We start from the raw sequence: 17,352 nt of genomic DNA on the forward strand, positions 1-17,352 counted from the left end.
TGACACTGATTATTGCAGCCTGGAGGGCTTGTGGGTGTGCCTCGTTCAAGTTGCAGGCTTGGGCCCTGGCCGTCAGTAATAAGTAAGACGATGAGAACTTTGATCTTATGGAATTTACTTGTTCATGGTAGAGACAGATGATTAACAAGGTATAATTAAATATGTAGAAAGCCAATTCCAAGTTAGAAGCTCTTCTGGGGACCATGCAACAAGGTAGAGTGACAGAGTCTATCAGTGCGAAGAGTCCTCTTGGGGTCTGGTTGACAGGGAGGGTTTTTTCCAACCAAGACCTCAGGGGTGAGAATGAGCCAAGCTTAGGAACAGTGTCCCTGAGGTGGGAGAGAACTTGTGACTTCAGTGTTCTTCCTTATGCTTTTCCGTATTTTTATTTCTCTATAATGAACATGAGACAGTTCTAGTTAGAAACAAATTAACTCCATAAAAAGCACATACATTGTCATAAAATTTGCACAGAATAGTGTGAACCACATAAAAAGGAAGAAAGAAAGAAGGAAAGAAGGAAGGGACATGTATACCATTCATTGAACTCAGCTACCTGGTGTCTACATAATGTCAAGATCTCCCACACTGCTCATCCTGACCCCATATATATTGAGGATCTCAGCTGGAGTCTAAGTTAGGATTTCAACGTGGGAAATTAAATAATATAGTACACATAAATTACTTAAAACAGTGCCGGGTACTTAGATGGTGGGGTGACCTATTTGCCTCAGTTTACCCAGGACTGGTCCCAGTTTTTTTTTTTTTTTTTTTTTTTTAATTTTTTTTTTTTTTTCAACGTTTATTTATTTTTGGGACAGAGAGAGACAGAGCATGAACGGGGGAGGGGCGGAGAGAGAGGGAGACACAGAATCGGAAACAGGCTCCAGGCTCTGAGCCATCAGCCCAGAGCCCGACGCGGGGCTCGAACTCACGGACCGCGAGATCGTGACCTGGCTGAAGTCGGACGCTTAACCGACTGCGCCACCCAGGCGCCCCTGGTCCCAGTTTTAATGTTTATTTATTTTGAGAGAGAGACAGAGGGACAGAGGGACAGAGCATGAGTGAGGGAGGGGCAGAGAGATAGGGAGACATAGAATCTGAAGCAAGATCCAAGCTCCCAGCTGTCAGCACAGAGCCTGACGCGGGGCTCAAACCCAGGAACCATGAGATCATGACTTGAGCTGAAGTTGGGCGCTCAACCAGCTGAACCACCCAGGCGCTCCTGTATTGGTCCCAGTTTTAAAACCTGGCACCTCCACCCACCTGCCCACAGTCCTAACATACAAAGAGAGTTGGTCACTCTGTTAGCAGGCACTTTTAATGATAAACTAGTGAATGGCACTCCCATTTTTGAATGAGTGTTTTTATCCGGAGAGGAAGAGAGTTTTCATCACTAGCAGCTGATTGCCACCATCCATGTGTATCTCTTAGACATCAGTTCCCTGTGCTGAGTTACGTCAGACCCTTACAAGAGGGGCTGTATACAGAAACCGAATAGGTGATTTTCACAAAAGCCTCATGAAATAAGCATTGTTCTGATGGCTGGGTGAGTTGGGAAGGGAAAATATTCCTAACTTCCATAGGGAATATTGCACAGCATTGGTGAATAGAAAAGAGAAGGTAAGTCAGGGCTACAGTCAACTGAGTATTTAGGTTTGTATCTTTTGAAGCCACTAAAATCTTTGAAATTTAGGACATAATTTCACCTTAGTGTAGTTTTATTACTTTGTCCATTTATTTTAAACACATGATATATTATAGCAATATTAATGAAATTGAAGGAAGTTAATAATACACAACCACATGATTCTAATATAATAGATGTTATATATTGTCCCAATATTTTTTAATATGCATTTTAAACAGTTATAAGTATAAGATGCTGCAAGTTAGGTATATATATGTTATATATATATAAAATCTTTATCTTTTTAAAGCACTTTTAGATTCACAGAAAAACTGAACAAAAGGTTCAAAGGTTTCCAATACACTCCTTGCTGCCACACATGCATAACCTCAGCTATTATGAGCATCCCCCACCAGAGTGGTACATATGTTGCAATTTTTTTGAGTTTATTTATTTATTTTGAGAGAGAGAGAGAGCAAGCAGGGGAAGGGCAGAGAGAGAGAGGGAGAGACAGAATCCCAAGCAGCCTCCATGCTCTCAGCACAGAGCCTGACACGGGGCTGGAGCTCACAAACCATGAGCTCATACCTGAGCTGAAATCGAGTCGGTCAGGACTGAGCCACCTAGAAGGCTCACAACTGTGGAGTCTACACTGATATACCATAACCACCCAAAGTCCATAGTTCACACCAAGATTCACTCTTGGTGCTGCATTTTCTACGGGTTTAGAAAAATGTATGACATATATCCATCATTATAGAATCAATCATACTGAATAGTTTCACTGCCCTAAAAATTCTCTGTGCTGCACTTTTTGAGTCCTTCCACACCAGATCTTTTTGCTGTCTCCATAGTTTTGCCTTTTCTAGAATGTCATGTGGTTGGAATAAGTATGTAGCCTTCCCAGTCTGGCTTCTTTCATTTAGGAGTATGCATTTAGGATCTCCCTTGCCAAGTCTTTTTGTGGCTTCGTTGATCACTTTTTTTTTTTTTTTTTTTTTTTGGGTGCTGAATAACATTCCTATCCTGGATATATGGTATGGATGTGCCATAGTTTCATTATCCATTCATCTATTGAAGAACTTCCAGATTGTGGCAATTATGAATGAAGCTACTATCAGCACTTGTGTGCAGGGGTTTGGGTGGACATAAAGTTAATACCGGAGAGTGTGATTGCTGGATTGCATGGTAAAAGGATGTCTATTTTTTTTAGGAAACTGCCATACTGTTTTTCAAAGCAGCTGCACCATTTGCATTCCCACCAGCAAAGAATGAGAATTCCTGTGGCTCCCCGTCGACACCAGCATTTGGTGTTAGTATGTTAGGTTTTGGCCATTATGACAGGCATGTAGAACTATCTCATTTTTTAATTTTTTCTTTCTTTTTTTTTTTTCAACGTTTATTTATTTTTGGGACAGAGAGAGACAGCATGAACGGGGGAGGGGCAGAGAGAGAGGGAGACACAGAATCGGAAACAGGCTCCAGGCTCTGAGCCATCAGCCCAGAGCCTGACGCGGGGCTCGAACTCACGGACCGCGAGATCGTGACCTGGCTGAAGTCGGACGCTTAACCGACTGCGCCACCCAGGCGCCCCTCATTTTTTAATTTTTTAAAAAAATTTTGTTTAATATTTATTTATTTTTGAGGGAGAGGGGATGGGAGGGGTAGAGAGAGAGAGGGAGACACAGAATCCGAAGCAGGCTCCAGTCTCCGATCTGTCAGCACAGAGCTTGACATGGGGCTCAAACTCACGAACTGTGAGATCATGACCTGAGCCAAAGTCGGGCTCTCGATCACGGAGCCACCCCGGCACCCCTAATTTTTTTTTTAATATTTATGTATTTATTTTGAGAGAGAGATAGAGAGGAAGTGCATGCTAGCGGGGGAGGGGCAGAGAGAGAGGGAGAGACAGAACCCAAGAAAGCTCTGCACTGTCAGCACAGAGCCCAATGCAGGGCTTGATCTCAGGAACCGTGAAATCATGACCTGAGCCAAAATCAGGAGTCCAACGCTTAATGGACTGATTGACCCCGGCGCCCCTAACTCATTTTTTTTAATTTGACTTTCCTGATGATATAGCATCTTTTCAAATGTTTATTTGCCATATCTGTATCTTCTTTGGTGAGGTTTCTTAAGATCTTTAATCATTTTTAATTGGGTTGTTTTCTTACTGTTGGGTTTTAATTGTTCTTTGGATATTTTTGGTAACAGACCTTAATCAGATATGTCTTTTGCCAACATTTCCTCCCCGTCTGTGGCTTGTCTTTTAAATTTCTTGACAATGTCTTTTGCAGAGCAGAAGACTGTAATTTTAATGAATTCTACTATTAATTCCTTCTCTCATGGATTGTGTTTTTTGGTGCTGTATGAAAAATGCACTGCCAAACCCAAGATCTCCTAGATTTTTTCCTATGTTTTGTTCTAAGTGTTTCATAATTTTGAGTTTTAAATTTATGACCTAACTGTAGGTCTATGACTCATTTGGAGTTAATCGTTTATGAAGAGTAGAAAGTTTATGTCTAGATTCATTTTTTTTTGCATGTGGATATTTACTTGTTCCAGCATTCTATATTTTTATTTAATATATCATGCACATTGTTTCCAGTTCTCACATATCCTTTACCACCATCATTTTAAAGGCTGTGTAACATTTCATCACCAGCATTGTGCCATAAGGCATATTTACAGAACTGTAATTATGCCCTCAAATGCAAGAACACACTAATGTCTTTGACTGCCTTTGCTACTTACTTGAAAATGTCTGTTAGTAATTTCAAGCACCAACAGTAGGTTATGACATCTATAGACAACAACAACAACAAAAAAGTCTGGTGTTTTATTTTGCTTGTATTCATATTGAACATTTTTATCAAGTTTGCTTATTAGTTGTATGTCTTCTCTTGTACATTTCTTTTCCTATTTTTTCCCATTTATCTATCAGTGATTTGCTCTCCTTGACAAATATTCTTCTATTTTTACTAAGGTCTCTTGCTCTTTTCTTATCTTATTTTGTAAGAATAGTGTCTACTCTGCTGTTTACCTTTGTGTTTTGTTATATTTTTAACCTGCATAAAGTTTAAATTTTTACATAGAAATCTATTGAAAATTTTTTTCTTTTTGTGACTTTTTCACTTGTCCATTTAGAAACCTATTTCCCTTCCATGACTTTAATAAATATTCAATTCTATTTTCATTGTAAAATATACACTCTAGTTTTATATAGACATATATCTATATCTATATCTATATCTATATCTATATCTATATCTATATATCTCAATTTAATTTACTCTATGGAGAGATTTAAGACACTGTACTTTTTTATTTTCCAATTTGTTGCCACTTACTCTACTATGTACTTCAATGTGAACTTAATGGCATTTTAAAATAACATAATTGGAATTCACATTTATGCCTTCTTTACCACTGTTGAACTATGTTTTAAGCTAAATTAATAAAGTAATGGCTATGTTGATAAAAAGCCATTTTTATAAATATCATTCGAATATTTTTTACACATTTGACTTACATACATAACCAAAGTTTGGAAAGAAATAATATCTGTCCCAAACCTGATGAAGATTTGCAAATAATCATTTTGAGGTTTTAAATTGCTTTATCTCATTTCTACTGCTCCTTGTTGTATTTTATGACTCACTCATTAAAAAGAGATGCTATTTTAATCTATTTTGCAAACTTCTCGGTAAATAAATGAACAAGTAAATGAACAAATAAATGAACAAAAACCATATATTATTCCATGCTCAGGTTGGGGGGGGGGGTGTAATTAATGACAAGACATAAGATTCTGCTCATATGAATAGGATAGAAAAAATATACAACTTAAAAAAATAGATCAAGATGGGGCGCCTGGGTGGCTCAGTCGGTTAAGCAGCCGACTTTGGCTCAGGTCATGATTTCGCGTCCGTGAGTTCGAGCCCCGTGTGAGGCTCTGTGCTGACAGCTCAGAGCCTGGAGCCTGTTTCAGATTCTGTGTCTCCCTCTCTCTGACCCTCCCCCGTTCATGCTCTCTCTCTGTCTCAAAAATAAATAAACGTTAAAAAAAAAAATAGATCAAGAGATCATGACATAAAAAAACAAAGATTATGAGAGCTGGCTAGAAAGAGCCTTAGAAGACATCTGGTTCAACTAGTTCATCAGATTTGTAATAAAAATAATAGCAGTGAATGTTAACTTGACATGACAACACAGAGACTATACTAACTGTATTATCTCATTTATTGATCAGAATTACCTTCTGCGTACTTCCAGTTTACAAATGAGGAAATTTAGGTGTGATGCCATTGTTTCGGCATGATCATGAAGACACTGACCTCCAATGAAGAAAAGTGACTTTCAAAAATTACAGAGTTGAGTCAAGACTATCAAACACCCTGAGATATGCTGATATGATGTGGCTGGTGTAAGACAGTACACACACACACACACACACACACACATACATCCAGATTTTCTGACAAAGTCATTTCATTTTTTTTTATTTTATTGTTGAAAAAAAATTTAATGTTTATTTTTGAGAGAGAGAGAGAGAGAGAGACTGAGCACGAGCAGGGGAGGGGCAGAGAAAGAGACACACACACACACACACACACACACACACACAGAATCCGAAGCAGGGTCCAGGCTCTGAGCTGTCAGCACAGAGCCCGATGTGGGGCTCGAACCCACAGATTGTGAGATCATGACCTGAGCCAAAGTCAGAAGCTCAACCAACTGAGCCACTCAGGTGCCCCTCATTTTTTTAAATAGAATCATTTCTAAGTACCCAAAATATACAATGTACAAATATAGAAAATTATTAATACATTTATACTCCTTTAAAGACCCGCTATTGTAAAGATATTTGTGCCTCTCACAGTTGTGACAGATAGAAGTAAAATAATTAATCATAATTAACTGTTGTGCTCAGGCTTTCTTGCCAAATCCGTTTAATGTAATTAGATGTGCTCCTTGCACTCCATTTTGCTGTGATGGGCTCAAATTCTGGCTGGGTTTCATGTGGTGTCATCACATCCTGTAGTCATCATTGTAATTTTCTCCATTAGGGTAGCTCCCTGACAGAGTGCCCTATGCCAGGCATATCATTCTATATTTTCTATTCTGTTAACGATGTCAAGGAATGCATCACTACCACCTTTTCTCCTCGCACCAAAATACCATGAATTGCCAACATATGATTTAAATGGGGGGGAGGGGATCTTAGGCTACAGGGCAGAGCTCTGGCATATGGAAGCCTGTAGTTAATCTTTTGTCTCTCTTGTAAACTAGCGGATCACTTTTGGGTCAAGTTACTTAATCTTTCTAATTCTCATTTTACTTGTCTGTAAAATGGGGGTAAGGATTCACAGAGTCTCAGGGATTTTATAGAGATTTACATTTACAGCATGTAATTGATTCTCAAGAAATATTAAGTTTCCTTTCCAAAGACAGGTTTCTTTCCGTAGAAATGGGGCAGTCCTTGAGATCTTGTTTGCATAGTTATCACGGATAAGTTTTAACCCGATTACTTCTTTTACCCTAATTCGGCCTTGAATATTAACATGGCATTCCTAATTAGGTCTTAATCTCGTTGGGAGAGTTAACAGTAAGTACTAAGGACTCACATAACACAATCTAAACTTGCGTATTAGTCCAGAGAAGGACAGCTATAATTTTCCATTCTTCTCTGGTTGATTTTCCCCTATTAACATTATTTGCTGAAGATGGAATTTCATAGTAGGAACAGAAGGGGAGGGAAAAGAAGGATTTCAGCTTATGATGATCACAGAGTCATCTCTGAAGGGCTTGGTCTTATACATGCTGGGTGCCAAACTTTGGTCTTCATTCTGAACTTCCTTACACATTCTCTTGGATACACGAAGCGAAAAGCTGAAGCCACTGCAGCAGATAGATTTTTACAATGGCGAAATATGACGGAAAAGACTCTGGGCTCATCATTCAGAGAAACCATCTGTGCCGGAGTAACTGTCTGTAGAGGGAAAAAATAAATCATTTTCAAAAATCCCATTGCTCCAAAATCTGGTCCAGTGCCACCGTCCTGAGTGCCAACTATTCCATCTGGCAAAAGCAAGTCATGGAAAAGCACAAAAGCAATTTACCCAATTGGCCTGGGCAGAAAGTTTATTCTTCAATTATTTTTTTGTGAGTCTTCCCTCCGAGTGTGGCTCAGATAGTTCTGCACTAGGATCCCCAGCTGGGCAGGGTTCAACTAGGCAAAAACACAACTTGGGGTGAGTAGCCGTGAAATTTGCAGTTCGTCTCCCTCATTTAGAATCCTCCCTCCTGTTTAGAATCCCTCTTTCTGAATGGGTTAACCCTATCGAGTGGTTTTTAAAGAGGAGCTTCCTGACAGGATCATACAGCGAGACACAGAGTAAGTTGGTATTCAAATTTACTATTACAAACTACCAGGGATCTTTGAAAATTTATAATCTGACAGCCTCGCTTCTTAGATGGGCTGCTGTGGTGAATGCAATTAATTGGGGACTTCCTCATCTCTATTCTTTTCTATTATTTTTAGGCAAAGGCTTCATTTTAAAAGTAGTCTACTTTCCCTTCAGTATCCTTGGAAACCAACCAATCCAATGGTTTTGCTGCATTGGTGAGGCCATCTATTTCTTGGGAGACTGCCATTTAGAGGATTAAAATTATAAGGCCCCAAAGAAGAAATTTTTCCAACAGTAGGTCAATCTGTGTACCTTTCAGAGAGTTTTCTAGAAATTTCCTTCACAACAGCTGAATAGATGTAATGTCATTTCAGGACTAGGACACTCAGCTCCAATAGAGGTTCTAACCAGCAAACGTTGAGAGCTATCACCAGCTGGTTATTTGCAGTCCGTGGAATACATGTTCTGTACTCCAGAGACATGAATCACTTGCTCAATTAAAAATAGTATTTCCCCAGCAATTATTTGATCAAGAACGGGAATAACTTGTGGGTGAAATGATGGCCAATTTGCATTCCCATCTTGGAAACAGGCCTGTCGTTTTGACAGCATATACACATATCGATCTGCTTTTCTCTCTGAAACAACCAGCTCCAGAATTAATGACTGTAGATTCTTCTAAGATTTCCTTAAAATTAGGTCAAGGCTTTCCACTGTGGGAGTTAAATGCATGCTTCTCACTGTGGAATTCAGGGGGGAAATGAGTTGCCAAGAGAAAGGCATATTAAGGACCTAGTCATACACAATTCTTTACCAAATTGTATCTGAGTCCTGTTTTGCTTACTCAAGACAAAGTTAATTACTCCATAGGATTATAGCATGAAATAGCTGACCAATGACAACCTCCAAGTGTCACAATCCAGTTTAAACAATCATTTTATCTGAATTATTAAATGTCTTTAATTTTTCAAAACTTTATTAGATACCTCCAATGTGTCAATTTCTCCTTAGAAGCTGGGTATAATCCATTGTGGTCTAAAGCTTTAAAATGTTCACCACTGTTTGAGAAAGATTCATATAAATTAATACTTAGAAAATAAAGCATATAACATTGTGAAGGAAAAAGGATAGATCAGTTAATTATCCTATATAGATTTGATTTCTGCCTTTGGATTTGAAGCATGAAAAAGTAAAAAAAAACAAAAAAAAAAGTGGAAATAAGGGTAATTCTAAACAAAGGCAGGAAGATGCCGAAGCCATTGACTTGTGAAAGTTTGGGATAGTGTGGAAAATACATTAATGGTTCAACATGACTGAGTGTGGAAATAAAGGAAGTAAAGGAAGTTAAAAGGGGCCTTCTGTGCTACGTAAAAGTGTTGTGACTTAATTGTCTAGGATATAGATATTTATGGAAGAACTTTAAGCAAAAAAATGCTAAGCTCCTGTGTGCATTTTAGAAGAATGAGGTACAACAAAGAGTTTTTAGAGGGGAAGCAGTGGAGACAGAATAACAAGTTAGACAGTAGGAGTCCCCCAAAGAATGAGGATTGGACCTAAAAGTAAAATTTGGGCAGATGGAACCAAGAAAACTGATGGTGAGGATGTGTGTCATTGCTGATGTCATTAACAGAAGGTAGAGAACAGAGGAGTCAAATAGATACTTGCTTTTCATTTACTCTTTGTGTTTTGGCTTGCTTCAACTATGTCATTATTTTCCTATTAATATTCATTTACTTATATAGATGGAAGTATTCCAGCATGAAATCAGGAGGAAGGACAACAAATGATAATATATGTTGTGGGTGGAGAAAGGCTACACTATCGTCTTGGATAACTGTAGTATTCCCTGGATTTCTGTTTGGGAAATCTGACTTAAATTCATTCCTACTATCCCTGATCTGTCCAGTGGCTATTTTCAAATCAGAATATTGGATTTTATATTTGATCTTTTATTTTTTTTTTTAAATTTTTTTCAACGTTTTTTATTTATTTTTGGGACAGAGAGAGACAGCATGAACGGGGGAGGGGCAGAGAGAGAGGGAGACACAGAATCGGAAACAGGCTCCAGGCTCTGAGCCATCAGCCCAGAGCCTGACGCGGGGCTCGAACTCACGGACCGCGAGATCGTGACCTGGCTGAAGTCCGACGCTTAACCGACTGCGCCACCCAGGCGCCCCTATATTTGATCTTTTAAATGTCACTGTTCCAGTCTGGTGAGACTACTGAGAATTTTGATTCTGTTGTGTCTTATGTTCATTGTGTCTTTCACCTTTAGGTCATGAAAAGGTGAGGGGCAATATTTGTGCATATAGGATTTTCCCAAGTCACAAATACAACTTTTACTGAACAACACCAGGAACACTGTGCTGTTGAATAGAGCTAAGTACTTCACTCCACTGAGATACCAAGAAACCAATCAGTCTTCCAGTGGAGTTATTCAGGAGTCATAAATCTACTGCAAAGTGCTGTAATTTAGACCAAGGCTATAAAGGGAAGCTACATCGAGTGTGTTTTGCCTAAATCAATAGCTTGTAATTTCCCATTATATCTACAAAAATCCGGGGCTGGTAGCTGTAAATGTACTTCACGTACCTCTTGATTGATTATAGCTTGATGTCCTTATGTAAAATTCAAAATGATATTTCTGCTTTCAATATTTGTTTTGGCATGGTAGAGTAACATCAGGGAAATAAGGTTTATTGCATTATTTTAAAAAATAGTTAGGAATGTAGAATACTTTTGTTGTAAGCTTGATCCCACTATCATCTAATAATACTACGTTTTATTAGTTAACTAAAAGGAGCTGTAATCAATTGAGTGCTTACTACATGGTAGTCATTAATCATCTAAATTGGTGATTTCAGCTAATTCTCCTAACAATGGCATGATTTTAGCATCATAAGTAGTCCTGGAACATGGGTGGGGAAACTCATGCTTAGAAGAATATGGTACTTTCTCACGATATTTAGGTTACCCAGTATATATTTGAACCCACATCTGTGTACCTATCTACAAGAACCTGAACACTTCATTGGATAGTATGATGACATCTGTTAATAATCCATAGGAATAACAAATTTATTTTTCAAAGCTTCTGAACTCCAGAAACTTGAAAACTCAAAGCCTAAAGTCTGACAAACATAAGATGAATTCACATATGAGCAGAGAGTGGGATAAAACCAGCTCTCTCACTGTGTTTTAAAAAAAAAAAAAAGAACCAATGGAGTTCATTGGTTCAATGTCAAAGAAGGAGACACTGGGGGCGCCTGGGTGGCTCAGTTGGTTAAGCGTCCAACTTTGGCTCAGGTCATGATCTCGCGGTTTGTGAGTTCGAGCCCCACATCAGGCTCTGTGCTGACAGCTCAGAGCCTGGAGCCTGCTTCGGATTCTGTGTCTCCCTCTCTCTCTGCCCCTCCCTTACTTGTGCTCTGTCTCTCTCTGTCTATAAAAATAAATAAAATGTAAAAAAAAAAAAAAAAGGAGACATTGGATTTTCTGTAGGCAAATGTGTTTCCAATTGTTGACAATATGTGAGGTAGTTGGCTAAATTGGACATTCTTTTGAGACCTTGTTCTTTATTTGGTCTAAATTTGATTCAGTGTGCATCTCAGCAGGGATTTGAAACTACAATACTTAACAGATTACTATTTTTGCTCCTCAATGCATCATATGTCTTTATTCCTACAGACTGAAATCTGTGAAGTGCTTCTCAGGTTATGCCCTTTCCCTGTTGCAGAAAGGGGGTTGGTGTGCATGGTATGACAACTTTGTGGCTACTCATGGGCCACTTGTCTTCGCTATTTTATTTGAAGCTGTGTCCTATAGCACAAGGCCCATAAATATGCCGGTGCAAAAACAATGTCTAAAGTCAAAACTTATAGCTTTTTCTTTATCTCTCCTTTGGAGCAAACAACCAAAAACTTACTGGTGTTCTTTACTTTCAATCGGTATCTGGGAAATTGCAACACGTAGAAAGAAGACAACAGCTCAATACTCATCTCCCCGAGGACAAGTTTACTTCAGTTTAAAAAAAAAAAAAAACACCACAGGGTATTTTACTATTTGTAGTTTTTCTTGTAAAGGGAGAACTTGAAAGAAATGGTCTCCACCGCTGTGTACCAAAGAGGAAATGATGTTGAGAAATTGCAGACTTTTGAGGCATTAAGCAATGAGTTGTCCAGAAAAATAAATAAATAATTTTACAAGGAAAGAAAAAAAAAAACCCAACCTCCTTGGGAATTGAAATATATTAGACAATGCATCAAAGAGGGTAAAAGAAAAAAGAAAGTCAGGTAGTTTACAATAAGATCGAAGGAGATAAAGTCCTGAATGTCCCACTTCTCATGATTAAAAAACAAGGAGGCAACACAGGGCTGTGCATTCAAGGTAGTTCATAAGGACAAACGGAAAAGTGTAAGAAACAAAACAAAACAAAACACTTCAGTCCCATGGCCTTATTTCCATCTGCTCACATTGCCCCCACCTGCCCCAGTTTATAAAGTGGCTCAGTGTCATGTGAAGGACATTCTTGTTGCGTTTGCTTGGCCTGCACAGAGCCATGTGACATGTTGGAGAAGTTTCAGCCTGTTCTTAGCTTCCCTGTGCAACTTTGGAGCTACATTCCTAACATTGAAGATAGACATTCTTCCCTCAAGTTTTCCCCGTAGATTTACACGTGTGCTCTTTTCTTTTTAAAGCAGGAGTGACTTCAGCAGTTCCCTTAGATCTGGGTTTTTCTCACACACGCAGAATTTGCTTTGGTGAAGGCAGCCAGGGAAGTCAGGAAGGAGACCACTCAACACGTAAAGAATGTCATGCTGTTTTCTTCCTACGGGTAGGTATTGTGTCTTGAAGAATCACAGAAATGGAGACTATTTGATCGTCACACTCAAAAAGAGGACAGAGTTTGTTCTGCAGAGATAGCAGGGAATAAACTGAAATTTATGACCGAGAGTCAGAAAGTCAGGCCTCCATTCACAGCTTTACCTCAAGTCGGGTGACCTGAATCAAGCTCTTACCTCTCCGAGCTTTAAATTCCTCATCAAAAAAAAAAAAAAAAAAAGTACATCAATATTTTTCAACTAGCTCCCTATTCCCCATCAGACTCATATATAGTTGTAGATATAAGGTACATGTACATCACATACATAGAGATACCTAGACATCAGGGATCAGGTTTTCTTCCAAGATTCTAGATTTAAGTGGACCGTAGGTGAAGTCCAGACACTAAAGAAATTAGTGTTGGGGTGCCTGGGTGGCTCAGTGGGTTAAGCGTTTGACTTCAGCTCAGCTCATGATCTCATGGTTCATGAGTTCAAGCCCCACACTGGGCTCACTGCTGTCAGCATAGAGCCTGCTTTGGATCCTCTGTCTCCCTCTCTCTCTGCCCCACCCCTAGCTCACACTCTCCCTCTCGCTCTCAAAAATAAATAAACATTAAAAAGATTTTTTAAAGAAATTAGTATTTATTAAAAGCTATCCAAGTGACACTAATGAGGTACCTTGGTTTAGAGCCACTTATATAGACAACATCTAAGTAACCCCCATTCTCTACCTATAGAAACCCTACTTAAAATAATTTTCAAGGAGTTTTTATGCACATGGCAATGACGCAAAACAAAGGAGCGAGAAGAGGAGAAAGAGGGGAAGGAGGAGGATAAATGTAAATCATTACTCTTGGCCTTCAGATCCTCATAATCTCTCAGGGAGTACCCAACAATATCACTATCACAACAGCATAGGCTATGTTTAGTCAAAGGAGTTTATGGCCAAATCCTTAAAAAAATAGAAGTGAAATAATCCATTCATGAGAGCTTATAGAAACAGGTGGAAATCAACAGGAATTAGAATTAGGGCATGGAAGAGATGTGTGGAAGGACAGATGACATGTGTTTATCAGGCGTGAGAGAATGCACTTTAGACACACAGGACTCTTCCTGGTCTGGATCCATCATGGGGTGTCACGCCCCTGAGCCTTTGCACGTGTCACTCTCTCCGCTCACATCACTACTTTATCAGTTGCTTTTATGTGTCATTTCCTATTTGTATATTTTCCTACCTTTAATAAAGATCTGATTACCCCTCGTTCTTGTTGCTGAAGGACCTCTTCATATTACCTTTTTATCACCTACTAGATTTCATGGTAGTTGTTTTGAAATCTGTCTCTTTCTTTACAGCTTTTTAATTAAGTGCTTAAAGTTTCTCTTTTATTGTCAACATGTAACACAGTTTCTTGCACAGAGAAAGTTACCTTTTTTAAGAAGTTTATTTATTTTGAGAAAGAAAGAGAGAGAGATAGCACGCATGTGCAAGCAGGAGAGGGGCAGAGAGAGGGAGAGAGAAAGAATCCCAAGCAGGCTCCGCACTCAGCACAGAGCCCCGATGCGGGGCTCAAACTCACGAACTGTGAGTTCCTGACTTGAGTCTAAATCAAGAGTTGGAGGCTTAACTGACGAAGCCACCCAAGCACCCCTCACACAGAGAAAATATCCTTGAGTTGAAGTAAGTATGGGCAGAAGAACAATAGCAATAAAGATTTTTACTGAGAATGATTAGGGAATAAATAAGGACACACGATGAGGACAGAATATAAAATTTGTGTGTTTTGAGTAGTGTCACATTTGGAGACACACAAATAAAGGGAAGTAATTTGAAGCTATTGCAACTGGAATTTTCTGAGCAGGAAAATAACAAGAGTTGGAGACTTGATTGGAAAGGGAAGAAAATAAAGGTGAGGAATGTTCAAGAAGGATCAATAAGAACTGAGAACTAGAGATGAATTAAGAGTGCTATTGTCCTCCAGATAAAAATGTACTCATATCCGAAGCACATAAAGAGAGGATGGGGTATCCATATGAAGACTTTTTACAGACACTGGAGGGGTGAAAATAGCGACTGAATTTTGCAAAGGAAGCTGAGGCTGGAGGTGGGGCTCTGAGAGCTGTTGACACAGGGGTGATGACTAAAGATACAGAAACTAATAGAAAGAGAGAACATGAGAAAAATGAGCAGAAGGTTAAGCATCTTTGGGAAAGGGCTTGAGGAGGAAGAAAAATCACCATGTGAGCCAGGAACAGAGAAGTCAACAAGAAGAGAAACAGTTAAACTGAAAAACAAAAACAGAAACAAAAAACAAACTTGGATTTGTTCAAATAAACTGAATACAAAAATAAATAAATAAAAATTAGTCCTAGATGAACCGAAATTCCACTCTAGAGAGAGAAAGCAAAATTATTAGAAGATAAAAATTAATTCCTGTCCATTTTTTTTTTTCCAGCTTCCTTCTAATCTGGAGATTCTCAAAGGGGGGAGAAATGAAAGAAAAAAAAAAGGAAGAGAAACCAAAAAATGTGGTATTAAAGTCTAAAAGGAACAGAGAGAGTTTCTAAAAGGAACTAGTGGCAAAGTGAAAAAATTCCCAGATAGGGAAAATAGGTTTAGAAAGAATGCTGTTGTTAGTTTTAGCTAAAAGAAAGTTCCAGAAAACTCCTGAAAAAGCTTCAGTTTCTGTGCAGAAGGGAAGCTCACAGGGAGGAAGGCAATCATGTAAATTGACTGAGTAACAGAATAAAGGAGAGAGTTGAGATGAATGATCGAAGCAGAAGTGAATTATTTTTCAAAGAAATGGGATGGCATTTATCTGAAAATAACTAACAAAATAAGCATTTTGTTCCATCAATCTGTATGTCTGTTACATTGTTAACATCACAGGGTCTAAATTATGGAACTCCATACATAGTAAAGCTTGAAATCTGTATGTGTGTCCTCCAACTTTGTTTTTATTCTCCCAATTGCTTTGATTATTGTAAGTCTTTTTCGTTTTCATATACATTTTTGAATCAGTTTTTCAATTTCCACCAAAAAAAATCTAGGTTTTTTTTATTGGGATTGTTTTCTTTCTTTCTTTCTTTCTTTCTTTCTTTCTTTCTTTCTTTCTTTCTTTCTTAGAAATGTTTATTTAGTTTTGGAGGAGAGAGCATGAGCAGGGGAGGGGCAGAGAGAGAGGGGGACAGAGGATCCAAAGCAGGCTCTGCACTGACAGCAGAGAGTCCAATGTGGGGCTTGAACTCATGAACTGTGAGATCATGACCTGAGCCAAAATCAGATGCTCAACTGACTTAGCCACAATCCAGGTGCCCCAGGATTGTTTTCAATGTATAGACTGATTCAGAGGAGATATGACAACTTTGATAATCTCAGGTCCTCCTGATCAATGAATATATTTTTCCACTTATGTAATTTATTTTTAAAATTTGGCTTCTCACATTCAATATTTTGTAGTCTTTTAGCATATAGATATTGCACATCTTCTTTCAAAGCTATTTCTAAAAGTTTCTTGATTTTGATGCTACTGTAACTTTTGATGCTATTTTTATTTCAATTTCTAATTGTTCATTGTTAAGAAATTTTAATGTATTAGTGCTCATCCTCCTGCATTGCTAAGCTCACTTGTTAGTCCTGGTAGCTCTTTTGTAAATTCTCTGGGATTTTCTATGTAAATTATCATCCATTCTGTAAATAAAATTCTGTTTTATATCTTCTTTTCCAATGTACATGCCTCTATTTTCCTTGTTTTAAGTGGTAGAACCACTAGAACAATGTTAAGCAGACGATGTTTTCTTTGTCTTGGGCGGATCACGTTCAGTTATTCACCATTAAGTATGATGCTCCCTGTTTTGTAGGTGTCATTTTTCAAGTTGAGGAATTTCTGTCTATTTCTAATTTGCTGAGAATTTTTATAGTGAGTTGACATTGAATTTTGTTGAGTGCTTTTTCCATACACACACACACACACACACACACACACACACACACACTTTGCTTAAAAGTCTAGTACACTGCTTTTGTTAATATTGAGCCACCTTTGCATTCCTAAGATCAACCCTAATGTGTCTTGTTGTGTTATCTGTTTTGGGGGTTTTTGTTGTTGTTGTTGTTGTTGTTATTGATGCATTCAATTTATTAACATTTTGTAAAGGATTTCTATCTCTAACTTAATAGAAGATGCTGCTTTATGCTTTTTTTGTTTTATTTTGTTTTTGTAACATCTTTGGCTTCATTAATAGAGAGATTCTGGCTTCATAAAATGAGTGGGTAAGTGTTCTATCTTCTATTTTCTGCACGATTTGTATTACTACTGATTTTTACCGTTTGGTAAAATTTGCTGGTGCAGCCATCTGGGCCTCAAGTTTTCTAAGGGGAAATCTTTTTAAATTATTAAATGAATTTCATTAATGGATATTAATCTATTTCTTCTTGAATGAGCTTTGTTAATAGTGTCTTTCAAAAAACTTGCCCATTTCATATGTTATCAAA

At 38.2% G+C, this 17,352-nt stretch overlaps 1 long non-coding RNA gene across 1 annotated transcript; it reads left to right on the top strand.

Moving 5' to 3' along the window:
• The first annotated feature begins 11,974 nt into the window (after window positions 1-11,974).
• Window positions 11,975-15,793, top strand: LOC123604689. Its single transcript, XR_006715430.1, has 3 exons — window positions 11,975-12,087; window positions 12,738-12,871; window positions 15,314-15,793. It is a non-coding gene; the product is annotated as an uncharacterized LOC123604689 (long non-coding RNA).
• The last annotated feature ends 1,559 nt before the right edge of the window (window positions 15,794-17,352 follow it).

Source organism: Leopardus geoffroyi, chromosome E1 (genome assembly GCF_018350155.1).
Source record: "Leopardus geoffroyi isolate Oge1 chromosome E1, O.geoffroyi_Oge1_pat1.0, whole genome shotgun sequence".
NCBI classification, from domain to species: domain Eukaryota; kingdom Metazoa; phylum Chordata; class Mammalia; order Carnivora; family Felidae; genus Leopardus; species Leopardus geoffroyi.